General features: G+C 33.6%; 1 protein-coding gene across 2 annotated transcripts in view; it reads right to left on the bottom strand.

Annotated features, from left to right (window-relative positions):
• The window catches only part of dnc (phosphodiesterase dunce), a 1,903,237-nt gene that overhangs the window by 731,408 nt on the left and 1,154,178 nt on the right, over positions 1 to 17,651 (bottom strand). The window lies entirely within an intron of this gene.

Genomic DNA, 17,651 nt, shown 5'->3' on the forward strand with positions numbered 1-17,651 from the left:
GCACTCAAGTTGCCTGACTTAAGATATAGCTATGATATTCTTATTAGAAAGTCATTCTATATTCAATTTTAGAAGTCGTACTATAAACGATTCATTGTTTTTTTAGTTAAATTTTTTTGTTTGAAATAACTAGTAAGTATCAAGATACAAGCTTCATGTCTAATTCAGTAAATGTACGATAGAAAATTCTTTTTAAGAAATTTGAAAATCAATTAATATTAGTTACTTATAGACCCTGAAATGGTAGTTTCTTAATAGTATGGGTGTTCCAGATAATATAAAAACGTTAAAAAAAATTGCAAGTTCCAAAAAAATGATTATATTTACAAAATGTATTTTCTCTTGACCTAGCAATACTTTTTTTCATCGTTTTGTCAATACTTTTGATACATTAAATGTATGATATAATCCTACAAAATCTACTTTTAACATAAGTTAAAAGTTGAGCAAGTTAGACATGTTGTAAGATATTAATTACATGCATACTATTCATTTTAATGGATAGTGATTACCTCTCTCTGACTTTAAGATTATAAAATCATATCAAAAATTTTAAGGTTTATATTTTATACTGATTATACTATACCTATACTTTTTTAAATTATCCTCGTTTCTGCAAAGAGTGATAATTAATGTAAACACAAAAAATAGTTCTTGTATAATTAGGTCGATAAGGTGAAATTAATCTTACAAGTTAAAATAAGTAGTCAAATCTCTCATCAATCTTATAGTTTTTATATATATTATACAAATAATTGTTTTCATGATATTATTTGAATTTGAACAGCTCACCTGCATTAGCATTTTAAGTCAAAAAATAATTTATGGATGTTTTATGTAGCTGCTTACTGGATCACGCCACTTATTTGAGGTACGATATTGTTTTACACTAACTGCCAAGAAACATAACATAAGGTGCATGAAAGGATGTAAGGTAGCTTCATTGTATATACTGACTTGGCTTCACCCAAGATTCACTGAGTGGAGCACCTTAGTCTACTGACATATAATATATCACTTTTTCAGTCTAAATCCTTACATTTACTTTAACACTTCCTGAAATAAAAAAACTGCTTATTAATAACATTTTTGTTTCAAATCTATGAAGCCTTGGTGGAACAAAAAACTTTAAGTAAAAAAAAAAACAAATATTTAACGTTATTGAACTAGCGGTCGTTTACTATCACTAAATAATTTATTCATCTGTCCATTCTTACGTTGCTATTATAATCACAAAGAATGTTAGGAATCAGTTTTTTTAAGCTTGAAGTTGTATATATTTGTATACAAATTGAAACTTTTAAGATTTTCTTTCTAGTTGGCTCTCTTATAACTCTAGACATGGATGAAAACTTTTGTGAGACCTTAGAGCTTCTTTTTCCTAACTTTATTGAGTGTTTGAATATTCATTCGCAAGGTAGCTCAAGGTTGGATTGCCCTAAAAAAAATGCGCTAAACTTTGTTTTGACTAAAGTTTTCAGTAAACGAGACTGACTCAAAATCTCAAGGTGATTTTCACTGGCCTGCGGTTACAGCATCAGACTAGTTGCGAGAAAAACCACAATTTTCTGAAGCATGAAACATAGTTGTAGTGCTCTTTCCTAATGTTGCCAGATGTTATATCAGAGACGTTGGCATCCAAAGCACCGTCTTCATACGATGAAGCTAAGTTATTTTAGATATCCAAGGTGAAGATTTGGTCGGGCCGCTTGACTGTTAAAGACTGTCCCAGTGGCTCAAGTTTGTTTCTTCTTTATAGCTTCACTATTAAATTCGCTGAACTCATATCTCGGAAGGGATCAGTAGAATCTACAGTTAAATTTTAGTCGAGAGGGTTGTGCAGGGTCGTTGTTAGTTGGAAACCCCAGCATGGTGGTGAAAAACTCTCCAGGTGACGTCTGCCCGAGAGTGAACATCTTAGTTTAAAAATGGCTGGCTTTATGGAGTCTGTTAGTAGGTGGATGCTTATGAGAATTCCCTTAAAAATTTTTTTCGAAAATTCGTGTAGGCGAGATTATTTAATGTTATATGGACCTCATAAGAAATAATGAGATTATGATGGTTTAGTAAACAGAAGAATTTCTAAGGGTCCTGCTCTTGACAAACTGCCAGTACAAGACTGTAGTAATTATTAAAAATTTCTTCAAAATTGGTCAAGTTATATTCCTGATTAGCGATTCCAACAGTTTTTAGGACTTTGCTTTATATATTAGTGAGACATAATAAATTTAACATTTTTATGGAAAATGTTCTTGCTTATGCACAATTTTAAATGTATGCATTCTAATCAGAGCATTTTGTATTGTATGAAGGTTAAAGATGTTGTACTTATTTTTTCTGATGTAACCGTTTTAGTCACCCAGGTCTACAGGTACAGGCTCGCGAATTTTAAGATTTTTTCCACTTCCCAAACAGAAACTCTCTGCTTGTAACGCTAAGGAATGTAATGGATCTTTTAAAAGCGTTCGGTTATTGACCCAAAAGCTGACAGATTAACAAACTGCTGTTACATATATTATATGTCACAATGTCAATTTTTCAACGAATTTATGAGGAATCCTTTTTCTGCTAAAAATCTGTAATACTATCCCGTAACGATACAAAACGCATTCTTTTTTTGTGTTATGTTAGAGTATCAACTTGGATAGTGACTTGTACAGATAATTATAGTAGTAGGTACATAATGTTAATGAGCAAATGAATTAATATTTCAACACAGTGCATCTTATCATAGTCATGATATAATTTTGTAAAAGCCTGAAGCACTTTATCATTTTTGAAGAACAAAATAAGAATGCCAGTGTAAAACTTAAATATTCTTCTATAAAATTATACGGCAAATCATATAATTACGAGTATTAAAACACTTTCTATGAAACAATATTGTATGCGATGGTTTTTTTTTTATTTTTTATTTATTAGCTTTTTCTGACATCAAGGGAAGTCAATACAGCTACATTGGATTGTGGATACAATAAATGTTAAGATTACATTCATACAAAAATTTGCATAGAATGTCGCAAGCTTTAAGATTAGGTTTGATAATAAGACTGTACACCGTGTTGGGTAAATGAATGTTAATTTTAGCGAGATTTCTTATAAGATTTTTTCTGTGATTAACATAGAGAGGAAATTGGCAGACCACATGATTTATATTTCCAGGCGCTGATTTACATTTGCATAAAAGATCATTGATAAAACCTTTTCTTTGGAGAGATTTGGCTAAGTTGTAGTGATTCGCCCTAATTCTATTTATCGTTGTAATAAACTTACGTGGTAATTTTTTGTTCCAAAACCAAGGCTTAGAACAGTTTGTGAAAATATTTTCAAAATAGTACACACCTTTCTTAGTTCCTTGTTGTTTAATAACATTGTTTGTTTCGTTGAACATGTTGCTTTTGAAGTTTTCACAAAGATCAGTAAGCGGGATACTGATTATATCCATAGTGGTTTTTAAAGTGGCTTGCTTAGCAAGACCGTCAACCTGCTCGTTTCCCCAAATTCCGACATAATATGGGATCCAACAAAATACCATCTCGTGAAGAGGATGATTAGTTAAATAACTAGCTAATTTTTCCTTGAGGGAATATACGTAAAAATTTGATTTGACCGATATACTTGGAGATTTAAGAGCCTGAAGAGCACTGAGAGAATCGGAGAAAATACAAGAGTTGACGATCTCGTAATTCACAATAAAATCTATTGCCTCATTTAAAGCTACGCATTCCGCCGTGGACACTGATGCTTCTCCGTGAGTACTTTTAATAACTGACAAGTTAAGGAAGGGGCAAAAGACTGCCGCACCTACAAAATTGTTCCCTTTTACCTTACTGCCATCCGTAAAAATACAACATGATTTATTTTCGTTAAAAAATTTGGCAAAGAGCGCCCTGGGATTAACAGATTCTCTTAATTTCTCACCTAATTCGATGTTAACTGTAGGAGAGAAAAAGGCAGTACGATAAGATACACAGTAAGAGTTGTACATTTGATTAGAAATTGTGTCTTTTTCGAATTCGAGTATATTACTAATTACTTGGCTAACAATTTTCTGATTTTTAGGTTTCCGATGACAAATAATTTTGTGATAATATTTTACATTTCTATAAGTTTGAGTAGAAACATTTGATAAAATTTTAGAAAGAAACGTGTTGCACAAGTATTTTGCCTTTTCAGTTATCAGTGAAACTTTGGATTCGGCATAGAGAATATTAATTGGAGTACTGATTCTGTAACCAAGTGTTATTCTAATAGCAGAGTTTTGAATTTTTTGAATCAAGTATTGTGCTTTTGAATTCTTAGGAAAGAATACGAAAATTCCATAGTCGATAATGGACCTAATATAACTTTTGTACAAAATAGCTGGTGTTTCTAGGTCTGACCCCCACCATGTTCCACACAGAAATTTTAATAAATTCAATGACTTTTTACATTTTTTGACTAATATATTAACATAAGGGGTGGATGAAAGCTGATGATCGAAGGTCAGACCCAGAAATTTTACAGTGGACTTCGATTTGACAGAGACGTCTTGAACATGAATGTCAACAGAGCCAGGCACAATACCTACTTTGTTGAAGTGTAAAAGCTCAGTTTTTTTTGGTTCCAAATCAAAACCGAGTAAGTTCAAATTGTTTGAAATTACTTTGACAGAGTTTTCTAATATTGTTTTTGCTTTTTTTACATATTTAAATTTTATGTATAGGGCTATGTCGTCCGCAAATTGAGACACAAAAATACTTTTAGGCAAGTTGACAGTAATACCTGAAACATATATAATGTTTAATAAAGGGCTAAGACCACCCTCTTAGGGTACGCCCTTATAGGTCACCCTGTGGTTACTTCCAAGGCAGTCAGCGTGAATAAATCTCTCGTGAGTTAAAAAGTGAACCAAGTAGATTAGATTTTGAGAGCATCCAACGCTAGCTAATTTATCCAACAAAATATCGATATCGACATTGTCAAAAGCTCCCTTGACGTCAAGAAAAGCGGCTAAAACTTGCTTCCTTTTCATAAAAGCTTCGTCAACTTTAATGGTTAAACTAATTGAATTATCCAAGCACGAGTGCCTTGATCTGAAACCATGCTGACTGCCCGGAAGTATACCCTGAGTTTCAACCCAGTACTGGAGCCTATATTTCATCATAGTCTCGAAGAGCTTACAGAGACAAGAAGTCAGGGATATCGGCCTGAGGCTCTTGCCATCAGATTTAGTAATAAAGTGTACATAGGAGTGCTGCCAGTCATTGGGATAAGATCGATTAGAATACAATTCATTGAAAATGTCCAAAAGTAAAAGATGAAATTTGATTGGGAGTTTTTTAATTATGAAATAGTCGATACTGTTCAGTTCCGGAGAAGATTTAGTAATTTTTGTTATGAAGGGCAGCATTAAATTCTGAATATTTAAAAGGAAGTTGGGTCGTTCGGTCAAAAAAGAAGTTGGGATTAGCTACTGGAAAAATTGCTGGATTAGTCTGGGTGGACGGACTACAGATTTTATTCAAAGCTAGTGTACATTCTTCCTCTTCATTATAATTGTAATTTGTTGCATTTGTATCGTAGGAATTAACCCATGAATTTTTCAAGACCTTGCAGTTTTTCCATACGTAACGAGGATCTGTACGAAAGGAAATCGACTGCGCAAACTCCTTAAAATACTCTTTTTTTTTCATTTTAAAAACTTTTTTACAAACGGCTGCATGCCTATTGTATTCAATAAGATCCTCGAGACTATTCGAATATTCCCATTTTTTTAACGCAGCTCTCCTCAGCCGTTTGAGCCTATTACACTCATTATTCCACCAAGCTACAGGGTTAGTCCTAATACCTAATTTGTTTGAGTGTTTTTTGACGGAAGTTGGTGTACAGTCTTTAATTGAGTCTAAAACTGTGCCAGTAAAAAAGGTGTACTTTTCATTAGGACTTAATTTTGTGAATTCGTTAGAATAAAATTTTTCAATAGAATTGTAAAGTCTCGTGAAAAATTCAGTCCAATCAGTGCGTAAAGTATAAGGTTAAAAAGTTTTCCTTGTGTACTGGCACCTAACTGTTGAATAATTGATTAAAATGGGGAAATGATCGGAGCCCCAGGTCTCATCAAGAACTTCGAAATTAACTTTATCTATTAAATTGACAGTGGTCAGTAGTAAATCAAGATTAGATCTTTAGTTACGATGTATATCAATATACGTGTAAGTATTTTCATTGTGTAAGAATAATTCAAAATTATCTAATGAATTTTCCAAGCGCTCCCCATTTCTATCTGTTTTGTCACAATTCCAAGAGATATTTTGGGAATTGAAGTCCTCTACAACGATAGAGTAACTATTTGATAAATTACTGAAAATATTGTCCCACTGAACTTGAGTCAAGGTAGTATCAGTTCTGTAAATGGCAATGATATCAAGCGGCGGCTGAAAATTGCTTATACGAATTCCACAGAGTTTCACAGATTGGTCAGGAGACACTAAGTTGCTTTGCTCGACGTAGTTTATGTGTTTGCGTATGAAGTAAACTATACCTCCTCCTCTTCCATCAACTCGATCTCTTCTTAACGTCAAAAATCTGGGTGTACGTACTCGATCATTTTCTTCAAGCCAGGACTCAACGCAAATAATGATGTCATATTTACAGGAGTAATAGGTAAAGTCCTACTGTCTTTGTAAAACACTTTTGAAGTTTCAATATAAAATTCTCAAATTTGATTTAGTCATTTAAAATATTTATATTTATATTGATAAAATATTTTGTATACTCTTTTTTTTTCTCTTTTTGTCTTTTATTTTTATTTTATTTTATTTATTGATCAGTAAAAAAAAAAAAAAAAAATATAATTTGTTACTATACCCCCAAAGCGTCGTCTTCAAAAACACTAGAACTGTCGCTTTGGTTTCCATCTTGACTGTACAGTTTTTTGAGGATCCTGGCCATACGAGCTTTCAACTTATTATCGAAAATATTATTCCTTACGCCAGAGATCATGTGAACGAGGCCATCAGTATCGCTTGTGTACTCCTTGGCAATCTCATACGTCTTGGATGATCCATAAGTTTTTAGTAAAAAATCTGATAATTTAGAAATACTAATGGGAAATTGTGCACTGTTCATTTCAACGTACGCTAAGGCAGGTTACAGCTGTTTTTGAATGTCGCCGATATTAATATCCGTGGAAATCACTTTAGGCTTTTTTTAAGAAGGCTTAATTGCTAAGTGGAGCTTATTCAGTGGAAATTCTTTATCTTCAGGTTGTGACGATGTCAGAGAAAAAGTTGAAGCCGGTCTTTTGTTTTTAGCTAATGGATTTACTTCAAAGTTGTGGTTAGCAGATGCTAAAGCTTGTGAGTCGAGAACCTTGGCAAAAGCGGATTCTACATGTGCAACTACCGACGGTTCCTTACCAGTAGCCTGGCTGCCGGTAACATAGGGATCGCCTAGATCAGGGCCGAAATCAGTCGAGTTGGGTGTGAAATTAGGCAGGACCTCTTGTTTGCTATATTTAGCTATATGTCCTTCTTTCTTGCACTTGAAACAAAGAGACTTGTCGGTTGAGAAGTAAACCCAGTAGTTTGTGTCATCGTAGCAAATTTGCGCAGTGGGTTGAAGTTTATTGATATTTTCTGGCTTGACATAGATTTAACGTCTAAAGTAGCATACATGTTCGTAGCCGGGTTGTTTGACGCCTGATTTCACGAGCGTCAGCTGGGATATGGGATGTATATCTAGTTTTTTTAACTCATCGACTACGACTGTATCAGGAATTATTGGACAGACATTGGAGATCAACACACCTTTTGCTTGAGACACTAATGGTCGAATGACGAGAGAGTGCCCTTCAACATCAACTTTTTTACCGGTCAATTCGCTTACGTAATTCTTAGCACTAAGATACAAGCAGACACGATTTTGCGAAATGCGAGAGGAAAATTTCACGTTTATAGGTCCCACTAACTGACCAATTGCAATAGTGTAGGAATGAATTGATGTTCCATCAATGGAATCAAGGACAATCGCATTCTCTTAGGTGGGAAAATGCGATTGCTCAGCAGCGGTAGCGTACGACGTTGACGGAGAGGTTAAGTTGACAGTAGGTTGAGAGGCAGTCGGCAGTCATCTCTGCAGGAGAAAATTCTGCCTTTGTAGGAGAACTTGGCATGATAATGCTCTACCCCCGCACACAAAGCGCACGAACGATTACTTTAAGCTTACTTTTTTAACCTTAGCAAACGACCATGCACGAATAGAGTAAAGCCACACACGGGCGCGACCACTCACCACCGCAGCGCACGCCAGACTCTCGCATACGATGGTGGTGCAGTTATCGGGGGAGGGTGTTAACCTACGTAAATGGGGTATGGTTTAAGTTAATATTTCAAAATGAAACATATTAACGATTTTCAACAATATACTACAGTACAACACAATATAAGCAATCTATAGGCTAGTCTGTACAAAACTATGCGCTTTCATCAAATCTTCCAATGATTTTAAAACAATTTTCTACCACGTACAATAACGTCATGCTCACACCTCTTACATACTCTTACACACTTATTCCTAGTCCATATTTGATAGTCAAAGTATAATTGTATCTAACAGGTGAAGAAACACTTTCTTGTAACACCACTTTCGTCTATTAAAATAGCCTAAGAAATACCTAAAAAAAGTTTTCGATCGTTTAACTGTACCCTTTTCTACTTGTTTAATTTTAAAAAATTGCAATTTAACATATAACCTGATTGAAACATCACATAAAATAGCATCCATACGATCTGCAGAAGTTTTAAAATTTTTAGTTTGTACGGAAAAATAATCTTGGATAAGCCTTTTAAATTTTCAAATACATGCACAAGAAGTTTTTTTTAACATTAAAAAAAATAAGGGGCCAAGTATTTGTAAAAGCTTATATGTAAGTACATTCATATAAAAAAGTGATTGTCAGTGTTGCTGCATATATTTGCGCTCTTCTTACCTCTCTTAATTTTTTTAGCTAACTATGTGTAAAACGTCCTGAAGTATAACAATAACCTCAATCATAAGGAAATAAAATTCAATAAGAATTAGTTATTGTATTTGTACAGTGCAAAAAACTTTTTTTTTAACTCTCAAAAATTATGAAAAAATTTGAAAAAATTACATAATCAATTATTTATTTATTGTGTGACGTGACAAATTAGATCTCTATCCAAACACTTAATGGAGCCCTTATCAACAACAATAAATAGCGAGAGTATCGCAGTTAGCTCGCTCTCTCTCCTGCATGTGGCTTGCTGTAAGGTACGTAATCCTGGTGTAAAGCCTGGAGGCCACAGCCTTAGAAGTAGCTGTAGAGCTCGGCCTAACTCTTCTCCCGTATTTCCTACCTACACTTCGGAGGTAATTGTATGTGTGTGTGTGTGTGTGTGTGTGTGTGTGTGTGTGTGTGTGCGTGCGTGCGTGCGCGCACCCGATGTTGAGAGAGTGGATCTGGGAACGACAGCTGTTGGTGTGTCGGTGTTCTGGAAGTAATCCTAGTATTGGTGGCCATTGTGTAGTGCTGTGTTGGTTGTTAATGTATAATGGGCCACATAATATACGGTGTGCCTGCGCGGTGGGACAAGAGAGAGATTTAGGCTCGTTGCGAGGTTAGCACCGGAGCAGCGCGGCGCGGCCTCATCAGACTCTTGCCTGCCAAGCCATCGTGCGGAAATAGTGCCGAGACCCAGTGTCACACACACACCAGAAAGCTCTCACATGGCCTCCCAGCTTCTCTGGTACCCACCGACATGTACAGCATTATCGAGAAGATCAAAAAGACGGTCACCAGTGGTATTCTGGTAAGTGAACATATCTAGTGTTGGTGCTGTGAGTAGTGTTGCGTAAAAGTAGTAATCCCTAATTACCCCACCTTAGTGAATATAGAGTCATCCCAAGTCCCCTATTGCAAGTAAAAGTAGAAGTAGAATGACTAGTGCAACGTAGCATTATAGCAAGTCACTACGCACGAGCCGTCACCTTTGTGGTGTGCCACGTTTGTGTTGTAACTAAAGTGGCTGTTATTTACGTAAATACTTAAAAATCTAATATTCATATGTTGTCTTGTTGCTTTGGCTCATCGTAGGTAACGCTCAATACAGCTGTAACAGAATAGAACCTTAGTGTTTGTGTTATTAGTGAATGCTTTCTATTACAGTAAAAAGGCTATTCAACTTTGATAGCTATACTATACTACCTGTTGCTGCAATTAGCGCTGCACCATACCTGTAATAGTTCGATCCCTTCAACTTATTTTTACAAAAAGTAGTTCCAGAGTTACCACATTGTAAACTGTTAAAAGCTTATAAATTATTGATTTTTTTTATGAAATTGAAAACTGGCCTGTCTTTCTCAGCATTGAGTGCTTTATTCCAAGTGCATCGTATTACAATTTCGAGGATGATCAACTTTATATTAGGATACACAGCTTCAGCCCTACATAACTCAATACAGTGGCTCGATAAAGATACTATTCAAGGTTTAATGCCAGCATCTTTCAAACTAATGTATGCAAATGTGAGAAGTATTATTAATCGCACTGAATTTCTTATTAAAATGCTATCTTCAGTTGAAAATCGTGTTCACTGTTATTCTCACTACAAACAAGGATTTACAGCTAAAATTCTGATTGGTGGCAGACAAAGGTTTTCCAGAAATCAAAAGCAAATTAAATGAAAGTGGAAAAAGGGTAACAATGATGATGCCTTCTTTGTTAAGAGACATTGAATTGACAGAAAAAGAGCGCGAGAGAACTTACAATTTTGCTAATCAAAGAATACACATAAAAAGATTTATGCAAGAGATAAAGTTGTTTAGCTTTTCAATAAAACACCTTCTAATTTATTTAATAATTTGGACGATATTCTACATGTTTGTTGTGTTCTTGTAAACTTACAAAAACCAATCATAGCTTCATATGATCCTGATTATCAGGAAGTATAATATAATAATTAATATTTATTAACGAATGTTAGGTATATATATTTACTAACAAAGGTATGAGTATTATTTAGACTTAGTTGAATAGTAACAAAATTGATGCTTTTTGTAAATTTTATTTATGTTTTCAAAAGTGTATGAATTTGTCAGTTATAATTATTCATAATGTTTTTTCCTGTAAAAACTTCTTTATTCACATAGGATTTTCGATTGTCAGCCTTTTGAACCAGACCTTTTTAAAAGTAATTTTTATAAAAATGTTTACTTGTGGGTATTACATCTTTTAAAAACTCATCATCTCTTCCAAGAGGTAAAAATACGAAAAAGTCGCATACAGTTAACCCAGTCAAATACATTTATACTTGGCAGTGGGTAAAATACTTTGAAGTTGATCTTAATTCTGTATTTCCATTGCTTATTATTAAATAGTTTACATCACACTTGTTATTTACTCAAACAATAATTTTTTTTTCACAAAAACTTGGGTATTTTATTTGAACTATCTTAGTAACTACATCATTTTGTACTACAACACTATCAAAACTGCAGCATAGCCATGGTTGTGTTTCACTTACAAAAACAACTACCAACATCAAAGTAACATTTAACAATCTTTGATACGCTAATTAATCTATACTGTTATTTTTCAGTCCGTATTTTAAAGGTTTCGTTGAAACAGTTTTTTCATTTAAGAAATCTTCAACGAGAGATTTCATCTAGATATAAGTGAAATGGAAAATCGATATCAAGAAAGATGGGATATCAACATGATGGCTGATTTTTGTTGGACATTAAAGAGAGAAACAACTCAAAAAAGGAACAAGAGAAAGAGAAACCCGCTTAATAGATCGTTCGAAGAGAAAAAAGTTTGCTACAAGAGGAAGAAAGTGTGAGAGCAATATAAATGAAAACATGATTTATATGTGTAGACCTATTTTGCTTTATTTTATACGTATAATATTTATACTCGACACTTGTTACTTCTTGCATTGGCCGTTTTTTCAGCAGTAGTGTATAGCTGACTGATATTTTTTCAGATTTCCAAGTGTATTAAGATCAGAATTCTAGCCACATGCACCCTCATGGACAACGTACGAAGCTGTGACACTAAGCTTCTTTTACGTGGATGTATTATTTGATAAAACCATTAAGTTGTAATAAACTTGACACAGAACAACATTAAACAATAAAACAAATACTAAATAAACAGAAGAATAAGCATTTTTCTATAAAAAGAATTTGTTATAGCATTGTCCTTCGTAGGTTATAAAACTAATGACATGTACTTTGAAGTGGAGGAATCATAGGTATGATAGTTCTGAAGCGTTGACAGCTTTTATACTGAAAGTGAGTACATTTCATAGCGTGAATTTTTTAGACTTTGAAACATCTAAATGGCTATTTTAGGTAGTGCAGTTAATCAATGTCTAAAACGTTTTTAAATTTTTCGCCACATGATAATATGTTTTTTAAGGAAATTCTGGAAAAAAGTAAAAAATTTTAAGTAACACTGAAAAAAAAAGGTTTTTTCTTTCTGGAACATTATAAGTGTATCTTAATTTTTCAAAATTTTTTCTAAATGTGTGTTCAAGAAACGTATTATTTAATTTGATAATTAAATATAAAATTTTGTGAAATTACTTAAACAACAACAAACATCAACTAACAAAACTAGGAGGTTAAGAAAGTTTGAGGTGTTAAATTAATGTTTTACAATGAATTTTCGAAGCTTTTATTGACTGGCAATGAATAGTATTCTTCATAATAAATGTGTACTCTTGAAAAGTTCTTAAATCAAGGTTTAAAAATAATAAAGCTTTTTTTCTGTCCAATATACATTTTGTATGACACTCGTAGTATAAGACTGTCGAGTACTCGTACTTTAACCAAATCAAACTGAGTAATAATGACGTTTTACTGTTATTATATATAAATCTTTTATTAACCTCATTTACAGGGGGATTCAGGAAGGGTCAAATCGGGCACTCGCCCAAGGCACCATTAAAATAGAGTCGCCAAATGACTACATAAATAAAAGACATTATTAGTATGTATTCCAATTCCTTACTAAAAGAAATATCAGCAAACCATTCAGAATTTTTTATTATTTATCAGTTAATGACTTATAGAATAATTTTCTTAGTACACCAATATTACCCTGGATCTGAGTCTGGATCTTACTTATCTTCCTTCTAATGTTGCTTCTGGTGACAGAAACAGAAGTTTCTTAAAACTAACATTAATAAATAATTACTTACGATCCACCATAACTCAAGAGTACCTTGTTGGTTTAGCTCTGTCTTATATTCAGCATGATATACTTGAGAGTATAGTTGAAAAACATTCTACGTTCTAAAAATAATGTTTGAAACTATCTCCTATTATTTTAGTTTATGATATATATACTTCTTATAACTTTATTTGTAAAAAAAATGTATAAAAAAATGATAAAATACATGTTATAGTAAAAGCAACATAAAAAGATTTACTGTATTATTCTTCAGAATATTCATAACTCCATTAACAAAAAATGTGACTTGAATAAAACTGGTTTTGCGAAGAATGTTAGTAGCATATAGTTAAAGTTAGCTAAAAGTTACAGCATATAGAATCACTGGGGATAAAAAGGTAAGCCCATTAGGTTATTAGGCCTGAATTTTTTAGTATTTTAAGTTGGCTACTATCATGCCCGGGGGAGGGAGGTGCCAAACTGGTCATTCGCCCAGGTCACTAGATTATCTCACGCTATCCCTGACTAAGTTAAAACATATTTATATAATTTTGGCATAGTGAGACATTAATGCATTTAATGTGAGGTTTGTCCGAAGTACCAATCAAAAGTTAATATTAGTTTAATTTGGTTGAAGTACGAGTACTAGACATTATAATTCTACGAGTGTCGTTTCAAATAAATGTAGTGCAAAAAAAGGCCTTACCTTTTTTTGTTATTTGTATTTTAGAACCTCTCAGGGCTATAAATTTATTAAAAATAATACTTTTTTTTTTTGTTTATTTCAAAAACCAAATAACATTAGACTGCTCTCCTGTTAGAAAGTACTAGATGAAAACGAAGTATGTATAACATAGCTACAGTGATCCACAATGGTCTCACTAAATTTTGACTAACAATTGCTTGCATAAAGATGTCTTAAATATATAAATGTGTGCAGAGGTTAATGTCTATAAATGGTCTATAAATTAACCAAACAAAATTAATTTTCTCAAAAACAACAGTTTCAAGATTTCTACGTAATATGCTTTTTTTTTTTTGTATACTAAACTACTTTAATGTATACAAATAGTCTATAAATTAACAAAACAAAATGAATTTTCTTAAAAAGTACAGTTTTAGGATTTCTGTGCATTATGCTTTTTCTTCGTTCATTAAACTATTTTATTGTATAGTTCTCAGCTGTTCGTTTTTTAAGCTATTTACATTAACATAATTAGTTCAGTAAAATTTGTATATAAGATACTGAGTAAATTGACACATCAAGAATCTGAAATGTGCCATTTATTGACCTTATTCTTATCATATCTTTTTCACGTATTGGTGAAGTCCAAACATTGTAAATTACAGTCATTTCATAACTTAGTTATTCTCACAATTAATAGTTATTTATTACGGGAATACGTACTTAAACTATTGATTTATTGAACCATTTCTTATCTCACTATTATTCATAGAATTAATCATAAATTTATGACTTTTAACTACACAAATTGCTAAGTTAAAGAAGGCTTAGGTGCATTGCGTGTTATTCAGAGCACTATAGTAAATAGTTAAAGTTTCTTATCTTATCGATTAGATTAGATTGATGCTATTACAGCCGTTTTACACGAAAAACATAAAAATTACTGTTATGTATCAGTCGTCCGTCATCCAATTTTTTTCCTTAAGCCTCAAATTATGTTGCTAAATATTAGCTTGATAAATTATGACACAGTATTGTAAGGCGTATAAAATTTTTATGTTTTCAGTAAGTTTCGCTAATTAACTATATACTTAAAAGGATCTTAGGGTTAATTTCAAAAATTTTAATTCTTTTGGATTTCTTATTATTTAATATCCATAATTTATATTTATCATAAAAAAACACATTTTTATTCAATGGCTGTGACTACATACATTTATATATGACTTTAATTTACCATGAATATATATTTGATTATTTATATTATTGATTATTTACCCGATGATTTTACTCTGAAAGAGTCATCCACCAGTTCCCCCCTCGTAATGCATCAGTGTTCTTTACTACTATCTGCAAGTCTGCATGCCACGGTAATAGGAATAGTACCAGTTGCTTCCTTATGTGATTTTCTTATCATAAGGTTATATAAAAAATACCATCGAGTTACCTGCAAGACGGAGCAGAGTCTTGAACCCGATTTCTCCAGGCAGAAAGCAAGAACTCTACCACTGAGACACTGAAAGCTCCCAACGCTGCGTGCTATCTGCTGAAACTTAAAAAAAATACCTGGAGCCAATATCTAACGCCATTAGTATCACTGCTTGATGTTAATAACACTTTTGTCTACACTACACTTGAAAAATTAGTTTTATAGCTGACCCATTAATAAGACCATTGCTTGAACACTGAGCCATAAAAATTTTTGTTTTGAGCGTTTTAAGATAAACGTGACTCGTTTTTGTTGTTATAATGGCTTTCTGGCCTATATTTGTCGGTTAAGCTATGAAATGAAAGATAAAATTCTAAATTAAATCAAAAAACATTTAGCATACCAGCAAAAATACTTATTTTTCAATGCATAAAAATTTGGCTATGCAAATCTAAAGTAACTAGTAACGCAGTCATCGAGGCTCCATCTGCTTTTTCAAATTTATTTCGTTGCGCTCCCGTATAATTTAATAATATTAGATTGTTATTTCCACTGTTAGTAGGTAAAATATGGGGATTCTAACATGGCTGTATTAGAATTTCCTCTGTTTTAGAATTCCCAATAGGGTTTTTTGGCCTGGTGGCAACCTCAAACCCCTTTGGCCACACACCCCTACTACTTTACCCCCAGTACCGCACCCTCTTATACTAGAATTTTTTTTAACTATAGGAAGATGAGAATTATGATTTTCATCAATATTAATACAAAAAACAAATTGAAAATAGAAGAAAATTTTCTTCAGCTGCGTGTAGTCAAGATAAAAATCTACGTTGTGTTAGACCGATACGTATACTACTATCGGTAGTGCAGATTTTCATCTTAGTTGCACATAACGTAGATGTCTATTTTACGTAGAATTCCATCTTGGCTACGCCCTGCTATTACTGCACACTTTTTTTTGGCCATTGCTTGCATTGTAGCGTGCCTGCAGCATATAGGTGCTCACTATACTACTGTGTAACCGTCGTTGGCATTGTCATTTTGTCGCTAGTGAAATGTCGTACTTTCATTGTTATCGTGTCTATAAGGTGTCCGCGCTCGTTTACCGGGATTTCATCGTCGTCGTCACTACTTTGCTCCACTATAGCTCTGAACACTATGTTGTGTGTGCATCAGAGATGCTCTGCACCCCTATATACTGCAGTTTACATTACTACTTCTGCTGCATTATCAACAAGTTGTTCAATGTTTTTGGCGTAGCTACTGCGGTCAACACTCAAGTATGTATACATTCTAAAATATTCTAGGAACAATGTATTGTATACGTAAATGCATTAACAGTACAGGGACTGCTCGAAGTTGTTGCTGTTGCTATAAGTACACAACAGGTTGCATCCCTTGGTTGTCGCCAGTTGAGTTTCATCTCTTACTAATTGCAGATCAAGAGCGTCACAGATAAGGTGACTATTGACTTAGTGACTAGTAAACAACTTTGTAGAGTTCTCTGTAAGTCTTGACGTTTTAAATTTACGTCCAATATGTATATTTACAAGTTCAAGAGGTATACAACTCCTTTTTAATAGGCTCGTGCACGTTCCTTTCCTACTATTCTTGGTTGTCGCCAGTTGAGTCTCGTCTCTCACCAATTGCAGATCAAGGGTGTCGTGAATACAGTGATTATTAAATTATGAGTAGTAAACAATTTTGTAGACATTATGTATACTCATAGGTTCTAGAAGTAAATAACGAGATCTCGTGGATCTTTTCAATAGGCTCATGCACGTTCCTCTGCTACTGTTCCCCTCTTTAATAGTCTCATGCACGTTACTCTCCTACTGTTACTACCTCACTATTGCTGCTCTTTTCTGCTGCTGTTGATGCTACCTCAACATCGATTATGCTCCGGGCACCCGTGTTACTGATGTTCTGCTGCTGCGATCTCGGTGCCGTTCTTTACACATTTGAATGCTGTTCCTTGGGCTGGCTGTCGTTGTTGATGCTGTCAATTCAATGCTGCTTTATGGGTCATCACGACGTTAAGAACACTCACCATTGCTTTTTATGTGTGTGTGTGTGTGTGTGTGCGCGTGTGAAGTTGATAGTCTCTCATGTTGCCAGGTCTCAGAGATGATACTACTGCTTTTTCAAATTCATGTTTTCTTCTGCCACTGATATCTCACTGACGATGACGACGTTGCTCACATCAGCTTTGATTCAGCTGTTGTTGTTATTTCCTTGACAATAACGTTGCTCTCTACAGCTTTTATTTGACTGCTTGCGTCTCACTGATGATAATATCGTCGCATCATACAGCTATTTCATCAAAAATGATGGTTACTTCTCTATACTTCGAA

Source organism: Copidosoma floridanum, unplaced genomic scaffold, assembly GCF_036245765.1.
Source record: "Copidosoma floridanum isolate Cflo_tuat_1 unplaced genomic scaffold, Cflo_Japanese_pri ptg000020l, whole genome shotgun sequence".
Taxonomy (NCBI): domain Eukaryota; kingdom Metazoa; phylum Arthropoda; class Insecta; order Hymenoptera; family Encyrtidae; genus Copidosoma; species Copidosoma floridanum.